The sequence below is a fragment of the Dromiciops gliroides genome, chromosome 6 (genome assembly GCF_019393635.1).
Source record: "Dromiciops gliroides isolate mDroGli1 chromosome 6, mDroGli1.pri, whole genome shotgun sequence".
In the NCBI taxonomy this organism is placed as follows: Eukaryota; Metazoa; Chordata; class Mammalia; order Microbiotheria; family Microbiotheriidae; genus Dromiciops; species Dromiciops gliroides.
In genome coordinates, this window is record NC_057866.1 from 208,614,300 (window position 1) to 208,634,511 (window position 20,212).

Sequence of the window (20,212 nt, forward strand, 5' to 3'; positions counted from 1 at the left end):
GAAACTGAGTGAAACAGTGGCTGAAATGACTTGCCCAGAGTTGCATAGATAGTATCTGAGGGAGGATTTGATGTCAGGTCTTCCTTAGCCCTCTTTCTACTGAGCCATCTAGATGCCTCTATAGCAAAGAATCCTGCTGGAATACTGAATACAGTTGGTTTTCATCTTTGTGTTGAATGAAATAAAATAAACAGTATGTGGTAACAAAAGAACAATGCATAATGGGTTAAATAAACCATGGGACATCGTGAGTTAAAAGAATCATTACAATTAAGGGCAGAGAACTAAATATTCTAGCTAGGTTTGATGTGGGATGGAATTTGGGGTCAAATTGATCCTGAGTCGTCCCAAAAGAATTACAAGAGTCAGTAACTCAGTTTCCTAAGTTTTATTGAAATACTGTGACTGACCACAGAGAGAGAACCAGAATAGTGGAAAGGTAGCTCTCTCAAATAGTGAAAGAAAAGACAGTTATATTTATAGTATGGATAAATTGATTTATCAATCTCATAATAATCTCCACCTTGGGGAGGTACAGGGGAGGGATTATCCTAATTTGGAGTTCCTGGGGTCCTAAGCCAATCCCCAAGGTGGGTACCTTTTTCAATGGAAGTATGTTTTGGGGGTTTACATGTCATAAGGTGAATCTGGGGACAAATTTGGCCTTTTCTGTGCATGTCTCTTTCTGATTCCCATGGCTAGTTTCAAATTATCTCCATTTTTCATGAGAATTGCTATAGTCTCATCTTATGTCTTATTGTTATTTGACCTGACCCTTTATGGTCCTGTTATGGGTACTGATTTCTATGGGTAAGAGAACCTAGTACCCTGACTTGTAAATTGTCCATTGACTGGGATCTGAATCCCTCTTGGAACTAATATCTCTAAATTAAAGCTTGGGTCTTAGGTTTTTCTATTAACCCTTTTTTCACTTCCTACATCAGGTTGAGAGTGATATGTAGCAGGCTAATAGCCAATTCTGTTTTGGTTGAATATTTACATATCCTGCTACTTTGAACACATTCTGAATGTTTCACCCACTCTTCCCTTCAGCTGTTTTAGTAAAAAACAACAACAAAAAACTTATGAATACCTTAAGAACCAAGCTTCGGCACAGACCTATGCCATGGGTATGCCTTGCTGCTTGCAGGGGCTAAATAATCCCCCTAATGAAGCTTGGATGATGCCCCTGCCTCATCCCCTCATAATCCCTGCATCACAAGCAGCCATCTTCAACAATAACAAACATCTAGACCCCCAGAATCTTCCTAGAGATAGAAAACAAATCCAGAGGAAGGAGTTCTGAGAAATGTATGGTTTGGAACCTCCTCTGAATTGACAAAAGAATTTAAATACATGTTTTTTGGGGGCGAGGCAATTGGGATTAAGTGACTTGCCCAGGGTCACACAGCTAGTAAGTGTCAAGTATCTGAGTTTGGATTTGAACTCAGATCCTCCTGAATCCAGGGCTGGTGCTCTATCCACTGTGCCACCTAGCTGCCCTTTAAATGCATTTCTAGAGGAGATTTGTCTCAAACATTCAGTGGATCTGGTCCTTTAAATGAAGACTCAGAAACTCTGAAGAAGGGTCTTGGCTCAGCCTGGGTTATGGAACTGAGAGTCTGGTGCTTTCCCTGGCTGGTTCAGACCTCTGACTATCTCAGGCTCCCATTTGCCCATTATAGAACAGGGTGAGCAGCCTCAGAAGCTGGTCCCATCAAGGAGTAGCCTGCTGCTGCCATTGCCCCTCTGGCTTCTTTCTCCTCCCCTGACCTTCAGAATGGCATTTCTTTTTCCTCTACCTTCCCCCACAGCCATATCTTATGACCTCTTCCCGAACCTCAAAACCCCCACTACTCTAAGCATCAGACAGAAGCTGCTATAGTGTAAAATGCATTATATCTGATTATAAACTAGATAGAGGAACAAAGGTGAACAAAGAAAGAAGAGTTAGGACCTGCTTGAGTGGAAAGGAAAATGATGATGCATGGTAAAGAGGAGACAGAACTACTAAATGTTTGTTTTGTTTCTATCTTTTCTGCCAAGGAGAATAGTCCTTGTACTGCATTAGATGGGCCCAAAATAGCTAATAAAACACAAGAGAAGTTGAGAAGTAGTAAGAACTAAACCAGTTAGCTGTCCATGAAGGGTTCAAGTCATGAAAGATAGAAAATGAACTACATCCAAGGATACTGAAAAAAGTGGCAGAAGGGATGACTGGTCTCCCACCAGTGATCTTTGAAAGATGGAAAAGAATGGAGAGGTGTTTCAGCATGGAGAAGGACAATGTTACCCCAATTTTTCAAAAAAGGAGAAGAGAATGGAATCTGCAGACTATAGATTGGTGAACTTCCCTTTTTTTCTTGGCAAAGTTCTGGAATGTTTCAGTAAAGGAAGGGTTAATGAACATCTTGAAAAGCAAGCAAGGAGCCAATGTGGATTCACCAAGAACATGTTATGCCAAATGGGCATCATTTGCTTCACTGGGGTTCACTGGGATGGTTTTTATTGGTGGTGCTGCTGCGACTATGGTAGTGGTACATTTTTTTGTATCCCCTTTGCTTTGTATCTTCATCTTAGAAGATCATTCAGTCAAGGAGTTCATACCTCAGCCCCTCATTTCCCTACCTCTGACTAGATGGCTCCTCTCAGAACTTCCATTTAGGGAAGGTGTTCAAGCCAGCCATCTTTCCATTCTTCACCAGGCTGCAATCTGGATTTGTCCATCATGCCCTTGTAAATATCCCTCTCCCTTACCATACCCACTTTTAAGCTTCATTTTTTTTTCTGTTTAGAATTTTATTTTCCAAAATACATGTAAAAACAAATTTTAACATCAATTTTTTAAAAAATTTGTGTTCCAACTTCTCTTCCTCCTTCCTTTCCCACCCCCCACCCCCACCCCCAAGAACTCAAGCAATTCAATATGTTATACAGGAGTAGTCATGGAAAACATCCCCCCATTAGCTAGGTTGTGAGAGAAAAAGATAAAAACAAAACTTCAGATTAAGGAATTGTCAAAAAAAATGTGTTTCAATCTGTTTTCAGATACTATCAGTTCTTTCTCTGTAGATGGGTTGCAATTTTCCTAAGTCCTTCAGGGTTATATTGGATCATTGCCTTGCTGAAAATAACCACATGCTTCCCAGCAGATCATCTTGCACTATTGCTGTTCTTTTGTATGCATTACATTTCACTCTGCTTCAGTTCATGTAGGTCTTTCCAGGTTTTTCTGATAGTATCCTGTTCATCATAACCTGTATATAGTACCTTAAACTTGGCAAAGAATTTTCTTCATAATAGCCCAGCAAAGTAGGTACCATACATTTTGCCATTATAATCAATCATCATAACTATTTCCCTCCATCCTATTCCCTTCCCTTGATATTTACTCTATTTTATATCTTCTTTTACCCTATTCCTCTTCAAGAGTGTTTTACTTCTGAATGCCCCCTCCCCCGATCTGCCCTCCCTCTTTCACCCTTCCCCTCCTACTTTCCTGTAGGGTTAAATAGATTACTCCTCCCAACTGGGTGTGAAAGTTATTCCCTCCTTGAACCCACTCTGATGAGATTAAGGTCTTTGAGCTAATTCTGTGTTCTAAATTTTTCTTCTTCTCTTCCTCCTCAACCCTCCTTGTGAAATCAAGCAATTCAATATATGTCATACATATGCAGTTATGCAGAACACCTTCACCTTCCTTGAAAGTGTTTTGCTTTTTACTGCTCCATTCCCCAATCTGCCTTTCCCTCCTTCCCCTCTCCCTCGCCCCCATCTCCTTCCCCTCCCACTTTCCCTCAGGGCAAAGATATATTACTATACCCACTTGAATGTGTATGTTATTCCCTCTTTGAGCCAATTCTGATGATGGTAAGGTTCAATCACTCCCCCACTCCTTCCCCCTCTTCCTCTCCCCTCCATAAGCTTTTTCTTGTTTCCTTCATGTGAGCTACCTCTCCCCAGTCCACCTCTCCCCTTTCTGTTGGGGTCGAAGGCTTAATTCCCTTGATGGAAGTTGAGGATCAGAGAGATTAATCACTGACCATCAGCACCACATTATGTGTGATAAACTATGTTCTTTATTATCCAGAATAGCTCAGTATCTATAGCAGAAAGCCATAAAGAAATCAAATAGAGTCTTCGCTAGAATAATTCTAAAAGAATAGGAATAACTTTTCAATCTTTCAGCCTTGACCTGGCAGAACTTGTTCCAGGCTTAGGCAGAGCAAGGTTTGTATAGCTGAGTCTTTGGACCCCTGGGAGGCCAGCCAAGCATTGTCTCAGGAATTCAGGCCTTGACCACAAAGTTTCCTAGGAGACTTGCTGCCTCAATGACCACAGCCCAAGCCTGGGGAGGGGAAACTCAATCAGAGGGGTGACAGAGAGGCCTTTGGGTTCACCACATCTCCCCCTTTTTGTTTTTGCACCAGCTTGATGTTATACATCATCGGCTCAGCAATGGCCATACCCCTGTATATCAAGCAGGGTATCACTATGCAAGCAAGACACCCAAGAACAATCAATAGGGCAAAGCTAGTACCTGATGACTAATGACAGTCCGTCACCCCTGGGCTTGAGAGATCCAGTTGGCAATATCAGAAGCTGTTTTGGAAGGTGAAAAATCATCCCTTAGACTCTTATCTATTTCATTAACAATACTTTGTAATTGATCAATATCCATAGTAATATTAGAACATCCCCATAAACCACGTAAATGATTTTGAATCTTAGTTTATACTTAGTATCATTATAAGGTACAGGAAGCAAACAAAATGCAGAAAACCTATAATCACAACATAATTTTGTAAACATAGCTAACACTTCTACTTCTTCATTAATTTCCATAATATCGTCTCTTAATTCAGATATAGCCTTATAAAAATTTTTATTAATCCTATTTTGTACTTCGAAAGCATGTGATACATTCTGAGCAAGCGCATGCAAATAAGTTGCTTGCTTAGTTTCTATCTGCAAAGACTGTAAAGACTCAACCAATGCAACTGAACCAGTTAACACAGAAATAAGAGCAATTATTCCAAAAATTAGAAAAGAAATACATCTCTTTCTCCTAATATTTCATGTAGATAGTAAATGACCTGATTGCTAGAGGATTGAAACCAATGTTCATCCTTAGCAGTCAAGAGAGTATAAGGTGTTCTTTTAATCACAAATAAAGCATTTTTATCCAAATTTACATTAGGCCCTGTACATTCAGAAACACTACAATTAGTACAGGTAACTTCCCAGTAATAAGGATGAATGAAGTAAACTAGATCCATTCTTCTTAGTGATATTGATATTCTCAACCAATGCCCACGTAAAAGCAAAGTTTCCTCCTAGATAAGCCTGAAAGGTGTCAGTATAAGTCACGTTGTAATGTCGGTCCCATAATGAAGCGTTATAATATCCTGTCACAGGTCCTATGGCTGCCAAGATTTTCCAAATATGTCTATTGTCTGACTGGTTACCAGTCCACCACGGCTCTGGATATCCCCCTATCTGGCAATAGTGCTCAGGGGAATGCCAGCACTGTGAGTCATTATTCCAGGACACAAACTGTAAGCCACCAACCTCCATACAGTGCGGCGAAGACATGCAACAGTCCAAAAAGGGGGAGGGGGGGTCAATAGTCTTTAACCACAGACCACAATGTCCACAGGGTGCCCTATGGGAGTCTTAAGTGGAATCACAGTCCTTGCCCAAAATCCCATGCATTGTCAGAGAACCATCTCCATAAGCAGTAGTATATCCCTTTCCTTCACCTATACTTTTCAGGATGTTAGTAAAATCACTCATAACTGAAAAAGCCAAAAAAGAGGGGTAAGGGTAATAAACATGTGTAAAAGTGACATTTGTAACCAGGGTACATCCTTCGAGATTAACAACAGTAAAACACAAAGAAGGAGTTTCTACTAACCCTGAAAAATTATATCTAAGGACTGTACTATTGGGAGTTTCATCTGGTTCTTTTCCCCTAAATTCCTGATTCAGTGGATCACCACCTCCTAATTTAAAGGATCCATTACCATACAGTACTGGTTCTGGTATAAACTGATCCCACCCCACCATCTCTACCCATGGGGGGTTCTTCCATAAAACCCATCTCTTATCTTCCATTTGTAACGATTGGAATGACGCCACGTGCTGGATACTTACTGTAGAAGAGTTCTGCCCATGAAGGGAAGGTCTTTGAGGGCAACACCAGGAGTCAGGAAGTGACGCGGGCTGGTGGGAGGAGGAAGGAAGAGACTGGCGCTCAGTCTCGCGCTCTTTCCTTTGGACTCTGGCGGAGAAGGGAGCTAGAAATGTGCTCTCCCTTTTATAGATAGGAATCTAGGCCTTTCTCTCTCTCTCTTTACCAAATTCTTGTTTTCCTTAATAAATGCTTAAAAGCCTAACTCTTGCTAAAGCTTATAATTTATTGGCGACCACTCATTAGATATTTTAGACAGACTAGCTAGAATTTTAACCCTTAATAAATGCTTAAAAGCCTAACTCTTGCTAAAGCTTATAATTTATTGGCGACCACTCATTAGATATTTTAGACAGACTAGCTAGAATTTTAACCCTTAACACATTGCTTGCCCCATCCTGATCTGAGCCAGTAAATATATCATGCTAATGTTTGGGGCAAACTGACTCAGTTTACCCAAATAACTCGAGGAGACCACCAAGTCAAGCAGAGACACATTTATTACATTCCTGCAGGAATGGGCAAACTCAATAACTGAGTCACAATAACTAATCCATGCCTTGAGCTTTTATAGGAATGTTGGTCCGGGGGGAAGTCCCCATGCACACTAGGGCGAGCTCACAATCTAACATCCAATCCTGTTTCACCCAGGGTGCGTGTTTAGCTCGTGATCAATGTATGGAGACATACATACATGTTCCAGGAACAAGGGGGAAAAGGGGAAGGGGAACAAGGTCAAACCGAAGGAAGAGGGAATGGGGGAGTGACAGTCAGATGTTTCAGATCTCACAGTTCCCACTGACTCCCCTCTCCCGGCCCCTATCTCTAAAGATATTCAACTTGAATAGCAGGAAGTCACTCAGGTGTTTCAGCATTGTTTTGTAGTCGTGTTAATTTTAGAAGGATGACAGGGTTAAAATTTATCTTTGGCTATGTTGGGAAATCAAAGAAATAGAATAAAGAATAAAAGAATAATCCATTGTTGGGACCCTAGGATCAAGGGGATTCTGCTCTGAGAAAAAGAAACATGTCACTTAACATCTGGTCTCAACTCAATTGCTGCATCCTGTGCCGAGCCCTGTGATTGCCTGCCCTTTCTTCTAGAGTCCCAAGTATTGAATTGGTGGGCAAACTCCCTGACCCACTCAACAGGGACTGGAGTTCTGACACATGATGGATTCCAGATAAAACTAAGATCTAGCTGACAAGTGGGGAGACTGAGCAGAAGTAAAAATGTTGTTAATTGCTAATAAAACTTAAAGGAGACAGTGAGAATTTGACAAGCAATAAACTTCTAAAAGAACTATACTGGGCCAGGGCTGGGTATCTTCCAGACCCCATCCTCAGAGTTTAATCTGACTCAAATCCATAATCATCTCATACACTAACAAGATGTGTCATCAGGCATCTTTGATGAGGCTTCCTTTTTCCTCTCTGCATCCGTCTCTTTCTCCTTTTTTGCTCCATCCTCAGTTTCCTCTTCGACATTCCTTATCCATCTGACCAGTACCCACTGGACTCCATCATCTGAAATGACAGAAATATATCCTCTCCCCCTAATGCCTACAGGGTGTGGTCCACGCCACTGCCCCTGGTGATCTTTCCACATCACCTTTTTTGATGTTTTATCACAAACTTTATGCAAGGGGAGTAGTGGTAAACGCAAATTTTTAAAAAATAGTTGTGGGGGTGGCTAGGTGGCGCAGTGGATAGAGCACCAGCCCTGGAGTCAGGAGTACCTGAGTTCAAATCTGGCCTCAGACACTTAACACTTACTAGCTGTGTGACCCTGGGCAAGTCGCTTAACCCCAATTGCCTCACTAAAAACAAACAAACAAACAAACAAAAAATAGTTGTGAAGGAGTTAAAGAATCAGAATTAATTGTTATTAATAGTATATATAGCTTGTGCTAAAACTTGCTTAGGGGGTAGATTTCCCCCTTTTTGTTTTTGAAGAAACATCTTTCTTGTGCCCTCTGCTTTCCAGGGCCCCTAAGTAAAATGTTGACCAGAAGATAAAGTGACTTTCATTCCTTTTAGAATATCACAGTCCCACAGATTAGCAGGGAGGTCGGGAATGTATAATGCCCTTTCATGCCCTTTCATGCCCTCACATTTCCAAGACATGAGTTGTGTAGCTCTGTAGCCAGACGCCTCACCTCCCACTCCTCTAACAAGGTTTTCTTGAACAAATCCTACATGGTGAGGCCAACTATATTTATTGAGAACAGTGCTATCTGCGCCTGTATCAATTAGTCCATCCACAAGCTTTCCTTCCACTAATACAGTAAGTCTAGGTCTCATCAAACTAATATCTTGTGTTCACAATTTATCCATTTTTTTCCTGTACTTGTCCTATTACTCCCTGCATAAAAAACATTTCATAATGAGGATTATGAATGGTCAAATTTAAAATTCCCTGTGTCCAAATCTTATGATTCACTTGCCTAGGAGAAACCTCCAATTTATTATATGGATCAGTTAACACAATAGTTCCTACATATTCTTTTCCTTTTAGCTGAATTTGCTTAGCTGATAGAGGGTATATAACATATGATTCTACTGCCTGGAGATCACTAACCATTCTGCAATTTACTTGAGGAGGGGACCCTTGGGGATCCTGAGATAATGTCTGTGTTGGGTCAAATGTGGAGGTAGCACCACCTCTTGGGAAGAATACAGTTGAGTCCCCTGTTGTTTGTGGCCCGGGGCCCAGGGACTGGCCCCTGTTCTGGTTTCCCGACCTTCAATCTCTAGCCCAATGATATCCCTTGTCACACTTAGGGCACTTCTGAGAAGGGGTTTTCCCCTCTCTACAATCCTTTTTGAAGTGTCCTGGTCTGCCACAATTGAAGCAATTTCCATTAGACTTAGAGGCCTCAGCTTGATAAAAACTGGCCATGACAGTGGCTTGAAATGAATATGTGCCTGCTTCCATGGCTTTCCTCACCATAGCCTCTAATGAGGCTTGTGGAGGCAGAGCCATCAATAATCTTTTACAATCAGCATTACAATTTTGTTTCACTATCTGTTTAACTAGTTCTTCTAAACCATGGTCTGGTCCCAATGTTCTTTCAATAGCTATTTGAACCTCTGCTACAAAGTCTGCAAAATTCTGGTCTGATCCCTGCATAAGTTTAGTAAAACCTTTCCTATAACCTGTCTCTGTCTTTCTCCATGCTGTGATAGCAGCTTCAGCAATTTGAGTATATGCTAATGGCACATACGCAAGCTGAGTTTGAGGCTGAGTATGAGCCCCTTTCCCCCATCAGCTGATCCATGGTGGTGGCTGCTCCACCTGGTATACAAAATGTCTATTAGACACAATATCTCTCCAGGTGGCTCTCCATTGCATATTCTGTTCTGGTATAAGGCACATAGAAGCCAACATTTTCCAATCATAAGGAGTTAAAACAGCTGTAGTCAAATATTCTAACAGGCTAATAGTATAGGGAGAGGTGGGTCCATATTTTTGGCAAGCCTCTTTTATTTCTTTAATTGTTTTCATCTCTAATTTTGCATAAGCCCTATTCCCATTGAAGGGATCATCAAAAACAGGAAAAACAACACTGGAGGAATTCATTTTCCCAAATTCTATGGAATCCTCTAAAGCAAGTCTCTGAAAGGCAGTAAGAGGAGCATTCTCTGCTGGAATCTTATGATAAACGGTATTATAAGGCAGGTAACAAAGAGAAGTAGGGTGAGGGGAAACATTTGGAACCGGAGGTTCAAGGCAGGGTATTTTCGGATATGTGTCTTATGTTTTTATCTCTTTTCTTCTCTAATTTCGTTTTCTCTCCCCCATCTCCTTGTTCCTCATTCTCATCTTCTGACTCTGAAATGCTCCCTTTTTCAGTGGTTTCTTCTAACTGCATGAGGAATTGGGGATCCTCAAGACACATTATATATAGTGGCATAAGAAGGTGGGAGCTCCTGTTTCGATTTTATAATAGCTTCCCCAACCTTTTCCCAGGATTGCATTGTAATGTTAGGTCCTTCTGGGAACCATGGTGCCTGTTCATATACTAACTTAATGAATTGTTTTAAGGTCTTTCTATTTACCTTAACCCCTTTTCCTACTGTTACTAACTGCAGAGTATATACATCTTTATTAAGGTCTTTTCAACCTCGAATTACATTTTGTCCCATTTTGGATCTGAGCCGATATCTTTCAACCAGGCAAAAATTAATTAGCCCAAGGTAGGAGATGCTCAGAGTTCTTTCGGATCCTATCCCCCATTCCTGGTTTCTTCTCAGATCCTGTAGCGTGCGCTTTCCTTTTCCCAGGGGGTCTCCTATATGATCCTCAACGACACAGAGCCTCCTACTCTCGGCACAGCTTCAACTGTCCCTCCAGGGTCCTAGTAGGGTCCTTGTTTGGGCGCCAGTTGTCGGGGTCGCAGGCTTAATTCCCTTGATGGAAGTTGAGGATCAGAGAGATTAATCACTGACCATCAGCACCACATTATGTGTGATAAACTATGTTCTTTATTATCCAGAATAGCTCAGTATCTATAGCAGAAAGCCATAAAGAAATCAAATAGAGTCTTCGCTAGAATAATTCTAAAAGAATAGGAATAACTTTTCAATCTTTCAGCCTTGACCTGGCAGAACTTGTTCCAGGCTTAGGCAGAGCAAGGTTTGTACAGCTGAGTCTTTGGACCCCTGGGAGGCCAGTCAAGCATTGTCTCAGAAATTCAGACCTTGACCACAAAGTTTCCTAGGAGACTTGTTGCCTCAGTGACCACAGCCCAAGCCTGGGAAGGGGGAACTCAATCAGAGGGGTGACAGAGAGCCCTCTGGGTTCCCCACACCTTTCCCCTTCTCCAGTGAATTCCTCCTACCCCTCAACCCTATTTTAAAGATGTCATCATGGGTGAGCTAGGTGACACAGTGGACAAAGCACCATCCCTGGACCCAGGAGGCTCTGAGCCCAAATCCAACCCCAGACATAAGACACCCCATCCTGTTTGCCCCACAAAATGAAAAATAGATGCTTTACAAATATCATCCCTTCATATTTGGTTCAGACCTCTGTCCTCTGTCTAAGTGTATTCCTTTCAGCTTCCCTAATACTGAGAAAGTCTTATGACTTAGAAGTAATATATTCACATGTAGGAATGTAAACAGTTTAATCTTTTAATATCCCTCATGATTTATTTTTCCTGTTTACCTTTTTATGCTTCTCTATTGTCTTATATTCGAAAATCAAATTTTCTATTCAGTTCAGGACTTTTCATCACAAATGCCTGAAAATCCTCTTTTTCATTCAAGTCCAATTTTTTCCTCTGAAAGATTATAATCAGTTTTGCTGGGTACATGATTCTTGGCTGTAGTCCCAGTTCCTTTGCCCTCTGGAATATCATATTCCATGCCCTCCAATCCTTTAATGTAGATGCTGCTAGATCTTGTTTTATCCTTATTGTGGCTCCACAGTATTTGAATTCCTTTTTTCTAGCTGCTTGCAATATTTTCTTCTTGACCCGGGAGCTCTGGAATTTGGCTATAATATTCCTGGAGGTTTTCCTTTTGGGATCTCTTTCAGGAAGTGATTGGTGGATTCTTTTACCTTCTGCTTCTAGAATATCAGAGCAATTGTCCCTGATAATCTCTTGGAAATTGCTATCTAAATTCTTATTTTGGTCATAGTTTTCAGGTAGTCCAATGATTTTCAAATTATCTCTCCTGGATCTATTTTCCAGGTCAGCTGTTTTTCCAAGGAGATATTTCATATTGTCCTCTATTTTTTTATTCATTTGGATTTGCTTTACTGTGTCTTGGTTTCTCATAGTCACTAACTTCCATTTGTTCAATCCTAATTCTTAGGCAATGATTTTCTTCAGAGATCCTTTATATCTCTTTTTGCCTTGGGCTTTTCAAGCTGTTGACTTTTTTCTCATGACTCTCCTTCATTGCTCTCATTTCTTTTTCCATTCTTTCCTCCACCTCTCTAAATCTTCCTTCTATCTCTCCTACTTTCTCTTCAAAGTCCCTTTTGAGCACTTCTATGGCCTGAGACCAATTCATATTTTTCTTGGAAGCTTTGGATGTAGGAGCTTTGAGGTTGCTATCCTCTTCTGAGGGTGCACTTCAATTTTCCTTGTTGATAAAGAAACTTTTGATAGTTCTCAACTTTCTTTGCTTGTTCATCTTGATGTCTTTTATTTGACTTTTAACTCCCTCTTACAGTGGGGCCCTACTTCCAAACTACACTGTCCCAAACTTCCGAGGGTCCCAGATGTTTTGGTTTGAGGGAGGTCAGGTTTCTCTCTCACCTGACCTGTTCTCTGGTCCAAAAATAACCTCAAGCCAACTTGCTAATTAACCAGCCAGCAGAGTGGTGTGGTGTTTCTTAGCTCTGAGGAGCCTGCGTTCCTCCCCAACCTGGGCCTCCTGATGCTCAAGATTTCTTCCTGGTTCCCTGCTGGGATAGGACAGCCTAATTCCTCCTTAGGTCCCATAGACACCCCTGTATTCCCACCCCAACCCCTGGCCTGGCCAGCTGTTCATCCCTTTCACCCAACTAAAATCTTAGTTCCAGAAGATGCTGGTGCTACAGCTGATTTGGAGACTTGGGGGTAGATTCCTCTGGCACAGTGTGCCTGGGGTCTGTGTCAGCAGGATCGCAGAGTTGGACTTTGCTTGCAACCCAGCACAGCCCCCTTTAACCTGTCTCTGTCTTTGGCTGGAAAATATTCTCAGCCCATCTTTCTGTGGGTTTTGCAGCTCCAGGGCTTGTTCCACTGCTGTTTGGGAAGTAATTGTGTCAGGAGCTCTGTGAGTTTAATGTCTTTCCTCCACCATCTTGGCTCCCTCAGCTTCCTTTTATGTATTGTGTTCCCCTATTACAATGTAAGCTCCTTGAGGAAAGGAATGGACTTTCTGCTTATATTTTTATTTCCAGTGCTTAATGCAGTGTCTGACACCTAGTAAGTGTTAAATAAATGCTTATTGACTAACATAGAAAGCATTTAATAAATGCTTGTTGATTGACTAGTACAACAAGGGAATACTGTAGATATAGCCAAACTACACTTCAGAAAATCAACTAACAGAGTCTCTCATACTATCTATGAGGACATGATGGAGAGATGTGGGCTAGCTTTCAACATGATTAAATGAATTCAGAACTGATCCAATGACCAGATTCAATAAGCAGTCATTCAGAGGCAGATTTCAATGTGGAAGGAAGTCTCTAGTTACTCTGTCTCAGTAACTCTGTCCTGCTTAACATGTTTATCAACAATATCCAAAGGCATAGATGTTTATGGATCAATTTGCAAATGACACAAAGCTCAAAATGAGAGCTAACATATTATGTGTGACAGATTTAAGATAAAAAATATACTGATAGGTTAGGAAGTAAGGATTATTATTATTATTATTATTATTATTATCAACAGCAATATCATTTACTATGTGCAGGCACTGTACTAAGTGATTTCCAAATATTATCTCCATAAAGTATATTAGGGGTAAATGTGTACTTATACTTGAATTCAAGAAATCAGTATTGAGAGTATTAAATAAGTGGTGTGTTGCTAAATAGCACCAAATCTGAAACTATCTAGGAATATTAATGGGCTCCAAGCTCAACATGAGTCAACAGTATAACATGGCAGCCAAGAAATCTAGCTTAATCTTAGACTTACAAGGGTCCCAATGAATGTCCCAATGAGGGAGGTCATGGTCCCATTGTACTCTGCCTTGATCAGTTCTCATTTGGGGGACATTTAAGAAAAGTCATTGGAAAATGGCAAGGTAGCTCTAATTCTTAGTAACCTTTTCCTTTCATAGAGTGAAATCTTCCTCTCTTCATTGCCTACCCATTGCTCTGAATTCTGGACTTTGAAAGAGGGTTCAAATCCAGCCTCCAGCAGTTACAAGATATTTGACCTTTTGCAACTCATCTAACTTCCTTGAGCCTCAGGAAACTTGCTAAAAGTTCCTATACCCACAAACCCCCTGTTAATAAGGAGGAGCCCCTTGTGAATCCCATTGGCCAGGATGGTGAAGGGCTTCAGAATTATGCTCTAGGAGGAATGTCTGAAGGAGCTGCAAACTTCTGATCCAGAGAAGAGAAGACTTAGGGGGATGTGATAATATTTTCCAAGTATTTGAATGACTGTCATATGAAAAAAGGATTAGGCATGGTCTGACTAGCCCCAAAAAGCAGAATTCAGAGCAATGGGTAGACACTGAAGAGAGGAAGATTTCAGATTTATGAAAGGAGAAGCTTTCTAAGAATTAGAGCTGCCTGAAAGTGAAATGGACTATATCAGAAGGTAATGAGATTCCCATCATCGGATGTATTCAAGCAAAGACTGAATTAGAACTTGATGAATTTGAGAAGTTTCTTATTAGAGATACATATTGGACTAAATAATCTCTGAAACCCCTCTTGATTCTGAGATTCTGTGATTCTGTAATTCTGAGGTATAAGGGGAAGAAGAAGCCAGACAGAAAATGTATCTCAAGTGCTTAGAAGACTGGATGTTCAATCAACTGACAAACATTTATTGTATTCAATGTCAACTGAATGCTAAGCAGAAAAAAAAGGCCAAGGTCTCCCACTGTATTTGGAGCCAACTCTACTCATCCTGACCTGTGTCTCAGATGACTCTGGAGACAGTAAGGCTTATGACTTTGTACAGCCCTGCTTCATTAAAATCCAATCCACTCTCAAGTTATGGTCTTCTTCAAGAAGAAAGGATGACCAATAACTACAACAATAACAGCAACTGTGCTAAGCAATGGAGGATGCAAACACACAAATTAAATAGCCCCTGCTTGGGGAGCTTGAATTCTATTAGATGTTGGAATAAATGTTGGGGGGGAGTGATTATAGAATATATTGATTTTCGTGGGTCAGGTCTGTCTACAAAGCAGAGCAAGGCTGGTGTATAGGATGCTTTGCAAACCCTAGAACAGTTAGAAACCCCAAGAGAGAAGAGATATTGGGTAATCTAGGTTTGACGTGATAGCTATATTGAAGTGTTTGTAGGGTTATCATCTGAAAGAGTGAATAGACTTATTTAAATAATTCCTACCCTCAAAGAGGACCAAAATGACATACAGTGTATCCAACTGTGGCTGATCAGACCAATATGAGCTCAGAAGGCTCTACCACAGGTTGGGCACAAATAGTCTATGTGAACATTTGCAGTGGAGATGTCTCTTAATGTGTACATCTCATGTTTCTTTTGAGCTACTGAAATTCTGCTTTGCTCATAGAGTACAGTGCTTTCTTTGATGCAGTCACTCCATGTTGGGTGGTCCAGTGCCAGTGTCTCTCATGTTAAGCAATTGATTCCAAAGTTCTCCAAAGAGACCTTGATAGTGCCTTTGTATCTCTTCTTCTAACCTCCATGTGAGTGCTTGCCTTGTGTGAGTTCTATGTAAAATAGTCCTTTAGGCAAAAATGCTTTGGGCATTTGAACATCATGGCCAGCCCATCTGAGCTGAGCTCTCTGCTATAGAATTTGAATGCTTAGCAGTTCATCTAGAGAAGGGACCTCAGTGTCTGGCACCTTATCTTGGCAGTAATTCCAAACAGAGAAAAGGATAATGATGTAGGGGATCAGGAAATGCTTTACATAGAAGGTGGCACCTGGGCTGTATTTTGAAAAAAAAGAGGGATCCCAGATGGTATATGATGGGAGGGAGAGACTCTGGACACAGGAAACACTTGTACAAAGGTAGAGATGGAAAGTCACATGTGGGGAGCAGCCAGCAGACCAGTCTGAACAAAGTGGTGAGAGTGGGAAAGGTAGTGATATGAAGTAAGGCTAGAAAGGTAGGTGGTGACCAGGTTGTAGAAGACTTTCAGTGACAGACTGAGGAGGCTTTACATTTATTCTAAAGACAATAAGAAGCCATTAAAGATTCTTGAGGGAGGAGGGCTACTGGATCAAATATGTATAAAGGATTCCTGGAAGGATATAAATAATTCTACAAGATTAAAAGACTTAGAAAAGTTAGGTACTAGAGGGAGTACCTATATTGATAAAATCACAGTCTTACAGAAGTAACACATGTACAAGTACAACTACACAAGTAACAAAGCATGATTCTAAGAAGGGCTAAGGCAGCAAGTTGGTTTAGTGAATTGAGGACAGGGCCTGGAGTTAGGAAGTCTCTCCTTGATGTGGACCCACATTCCCAGTGCTGCCCTGGGACTGAATGAGCCTCTCTAAAGGTAGAAAATTGAATGAAGATGTTCTTTGTCTAGTGGGTTCTCCTGACTTCCTGTCTTAGGTTGCAATACTATTTAGCAGTGACATAAACGTAAATTCTGGACCACAGCCAAACTTTTCAGAGTTCCCTTTACTACACCCACCCAGAAACAGCCACATCATATGTCTTGAGGGCAGCTCTCTCTCTCTCTCTTTCTCTATGTGAAAATCCTAAGCATTACAGGGGCTATTTTGGCCCAAACAAGGCCTGCAATAAGCTGTTCAGTGAGAAAAGGAACTTGGAATACCAAGGGGAAAATCTAAGGTGAGAAAAAGAAAGCTGAAATATAAAAGGGAAACTTCTTTTGTTTGTTTTTGTTTTGTTTTGTGGGCAATGAGGGTTAAGTGACTTGCCCAGGGTCACACAACTAGTGTCAAGTGTCTGAGGCCAGATTTGAACTTAGGTCCTTCTGAATCTAGGACCAGTGCTTTATCCACTGTACCACCTAGCTGCCCCTGTTCTGATTTGTTTCCAAGAATAACTGATTGATATCTAGGAAAGATGGAAATTTAGTAGCCAAATTCCAACAAAAACCTTTGTATAAGTAATAGATAAGGTGGAAAAATTAGTAAAAATGATTTAGTAAGTTCAGTCAATAATGTATTTCCTCCATGTGGATCTATGTATTTTAGTCAGTTTTTTAAAAATATAGTTACAACAGCTTTTAAATAAAAAATTTTAATGAATTGGACTAAGAACCACATTGCTAAATCACTGTATCTCTAAATCAAAATCTTAAATAAAAATTTTCAATAATAATGGAGCCCTAGAGTTAGGAAGATTTGAGTTCAAATCCTGCCCCAGACTAGCTGTCTGACCCTGAGCAAGTCACTTAACCCCAATTGCCTCAAAAAAACAATAATAATGACGCATATCAATCACTAAAATATCGTTGATAAGAATAAAAAAGTGTTTCCACCATTAATAAAATATTATTTTCAGCATATTTCATCCAATCCTTTCTAATTTCTATTGTGTAAGTTATATAATGTACATATTATATTATATTATATTGTATTGTATTGTATTGTATTATATTATATTGTATTATATTGTATTATATTGTATTGTATTGTATTGTATTATATTGTATTGTAATATATTGTATTATATTATATTATCTCCCTAATCATAGGTATACAGTTGTGGTGTTCATAAAAGTTATCCAGTTCTTCACATACACATCACTGAAGCAAACTGTCTTCTGCATTCACTCAGTATCAGAGTACTCATGTTCAAAAATGAGCAACTCAGAACTCTGAGTCAGAGTAACTCTTTCTCTTAGAACTTTAAGCAGACATATGTCCCAGACAGTCAAATTATCAGTCATCACTCCTCCCTTACATAAGCATATCTGGGACAATAATATTAGCATCCACAATCAATAGTTTTACTGTCCTTCATGGTAAAAAAACAAACAAAAAAAAAAACCAGACTCTTTTCATGCCATAAAACTCTGAAAAAGTGATAGGAGTGGATTTATGCCTGAGAAATTGAATGTGGCATATTTATGAAGGATGGTGTGGAGGGGAAAGGTAGTGGAGTTGAGGTGGCCTATTAGGAAGTTATTGCCTCTCAGGATTGTTGTGAGGATTAAATGAGATATAAATTGTAAAGCACTAAGCACCATGCCTGGCACATTGTTTTGTTTTTCCTTTTTTTTTCTTTTAATCTTCCATTTATTTTATTTTTTCCAGTTACATGTAAAGGTAGTTTTCAACATTGATTTTCATAAGATTTAGAGTTCCAAATTTTTCTCCCTCCCTCCCTTTCCTCTCCCCTCCACAAGACAGCAACCAATCTGACATAGGTTATACATATACAATCCACAAGTGCTCTTTTTTTTTTAAGTCTGTGTTCAGTCAATGTCAGTTCACAAGATCTGTGCCAAGTGTCTGAGGTCGGATTTGAACTCAGTTCCTCCTGAATCCAGGATCAGTGTTTTATCCACTGTACCACCTAGCTGCCCCCTACTCTCTTTTTTAGAGATGAAAAAACTAAGGCCCTGGGAGTGAAGAGGGATGTCCAGTGACTTGCTAGTCAGTATCAGAGGTAGAATTTGAACCCAAATGCTCTGAATCAGAGCCGGTACTCTTTCTGTTACACCATGACTTACCCAAGGCCATACAAGTATTAAACAGAAGAGCAAGGATTTGAACCCAGATCCCCTGAATCTAAATGCAACACTCTTTCTACAGCAACACACTCCCTCCTCAGTTCCACACATTATCCCTATCCTGAAACTGACAATTCAAAGGTCAACAACGTCCTTGGAACCACTAGATCCAGTGGTCTTCTTGATCTTCATGCAGCCTCACCTGCAGATAGAAAATAAGCTCTTTGAGGGCAGGTATAGTTTTTCATTTTGTTTTTGTGTCCTCAGAACCTAGCAAAGTATATTGCATTATAGCATATGTGCTTAATGAGTATGAATTGAATTGCTTATTCAATCATTTACCGCAATACTTCAAGGATGCGTGATTTGTCAGTGTTCAGGGCTCCTTTCACCAATGCAGATTGTAATCCCTCCATGTTTTTGTATTGGATCTTAATAAAATGCTATAGCAGGAGCACCTAGGTGGCACAGTGGATAAAGCACTGACCCTGGATTCAGGAGGAGCTGAGTTCAAATCTGACCTCAGATACTTGACACTAGCTGTGTGACTCTGAGCAAATCACTTAACCCTCATTGCCCTGCAAAAAAAAAAAAAAGTAAATAAAATAAAATGCTGTAACCCCCCAAAAAATCTATCTATGGCCAACTTTCTAGTGATGAACCTCTTGGAACTTAACTAGGCTGGTCTCTGATAACAGATATATCTTTAGTCCATCACTGAGGCTTTCATGGAAGTTTTTCTGACCCACTCGACCTTCCCCCCAAAATTACCTTCTATTTTGTATATGCTTATATAAGTACATCTTATTCTCCAGAAAAAGTGTGAGCTCGCAGAGAGTACCGTAGGAGGTGACACAGAATAGGTCCTTAATAAATACTTGCTGAGTTTTTTCATGGCAGAGTTTCTTAACCTGGGACCTATAAACTTTTCTTTTTAAATTTTGATACTTATTTTTCAACATAACTGATTTATTCTTATGTAAATGAGACACTATTTGTAAGGAGCTTAGCATGTGCCTGGCACATGCTAAGCTCCATACAAATGTTAGCTATCAACATCAGTATCACCACCCCCTTGTTCTTGTTCTTGTTCTTGTTCTTGTTCTTGTTCTTGTTCTCTTCCTCCTTTTCCTCTTCTTCCTCCTCCTTTTCCTCCTCTTCCTCCTCCTTTTCTTCCTCTTCCTCCTCCTCCTTTTCCTCCTCTTCCTCCTCCTCTTCCTCCTCCTTCTCTTCCTCTTCTTCCTCTTCCTCTTCCTCCTCTTCCTCCTCCTTCCAAACCACTATTCTGAGAAGGAGTCCATGGGCCTCACTAATCTGCCAAAGGAGTCCAAAACAAGTCAGGAGCCCCTGTTTCTGTGTCTTTCTAGCTTTATGGAATGTGTCTGTGCTCATTTTCCCCTCGGTCTCAGCCTTCAAAAACAGAGAGTCACCTCCAAGGTAGCATGAGTGACCTGAGAAGGCTTTCCATTATGTGAGTCTTAACAGGCAGAAAAGTTAACTTTACAAACCAGGTCACTGAATGACCTTTCCCCTTTGCTCAAAAACGGAGGAAGTGCTCTTTCTCCACCAGCAGGAAGCAGGCCACTGGGCCCTGACTCACCTAAGACTACTCGAACTCCCCCCATCAATGTCCTTATCTGAGCCATGGAGAGCTATTTGTGTCAGGG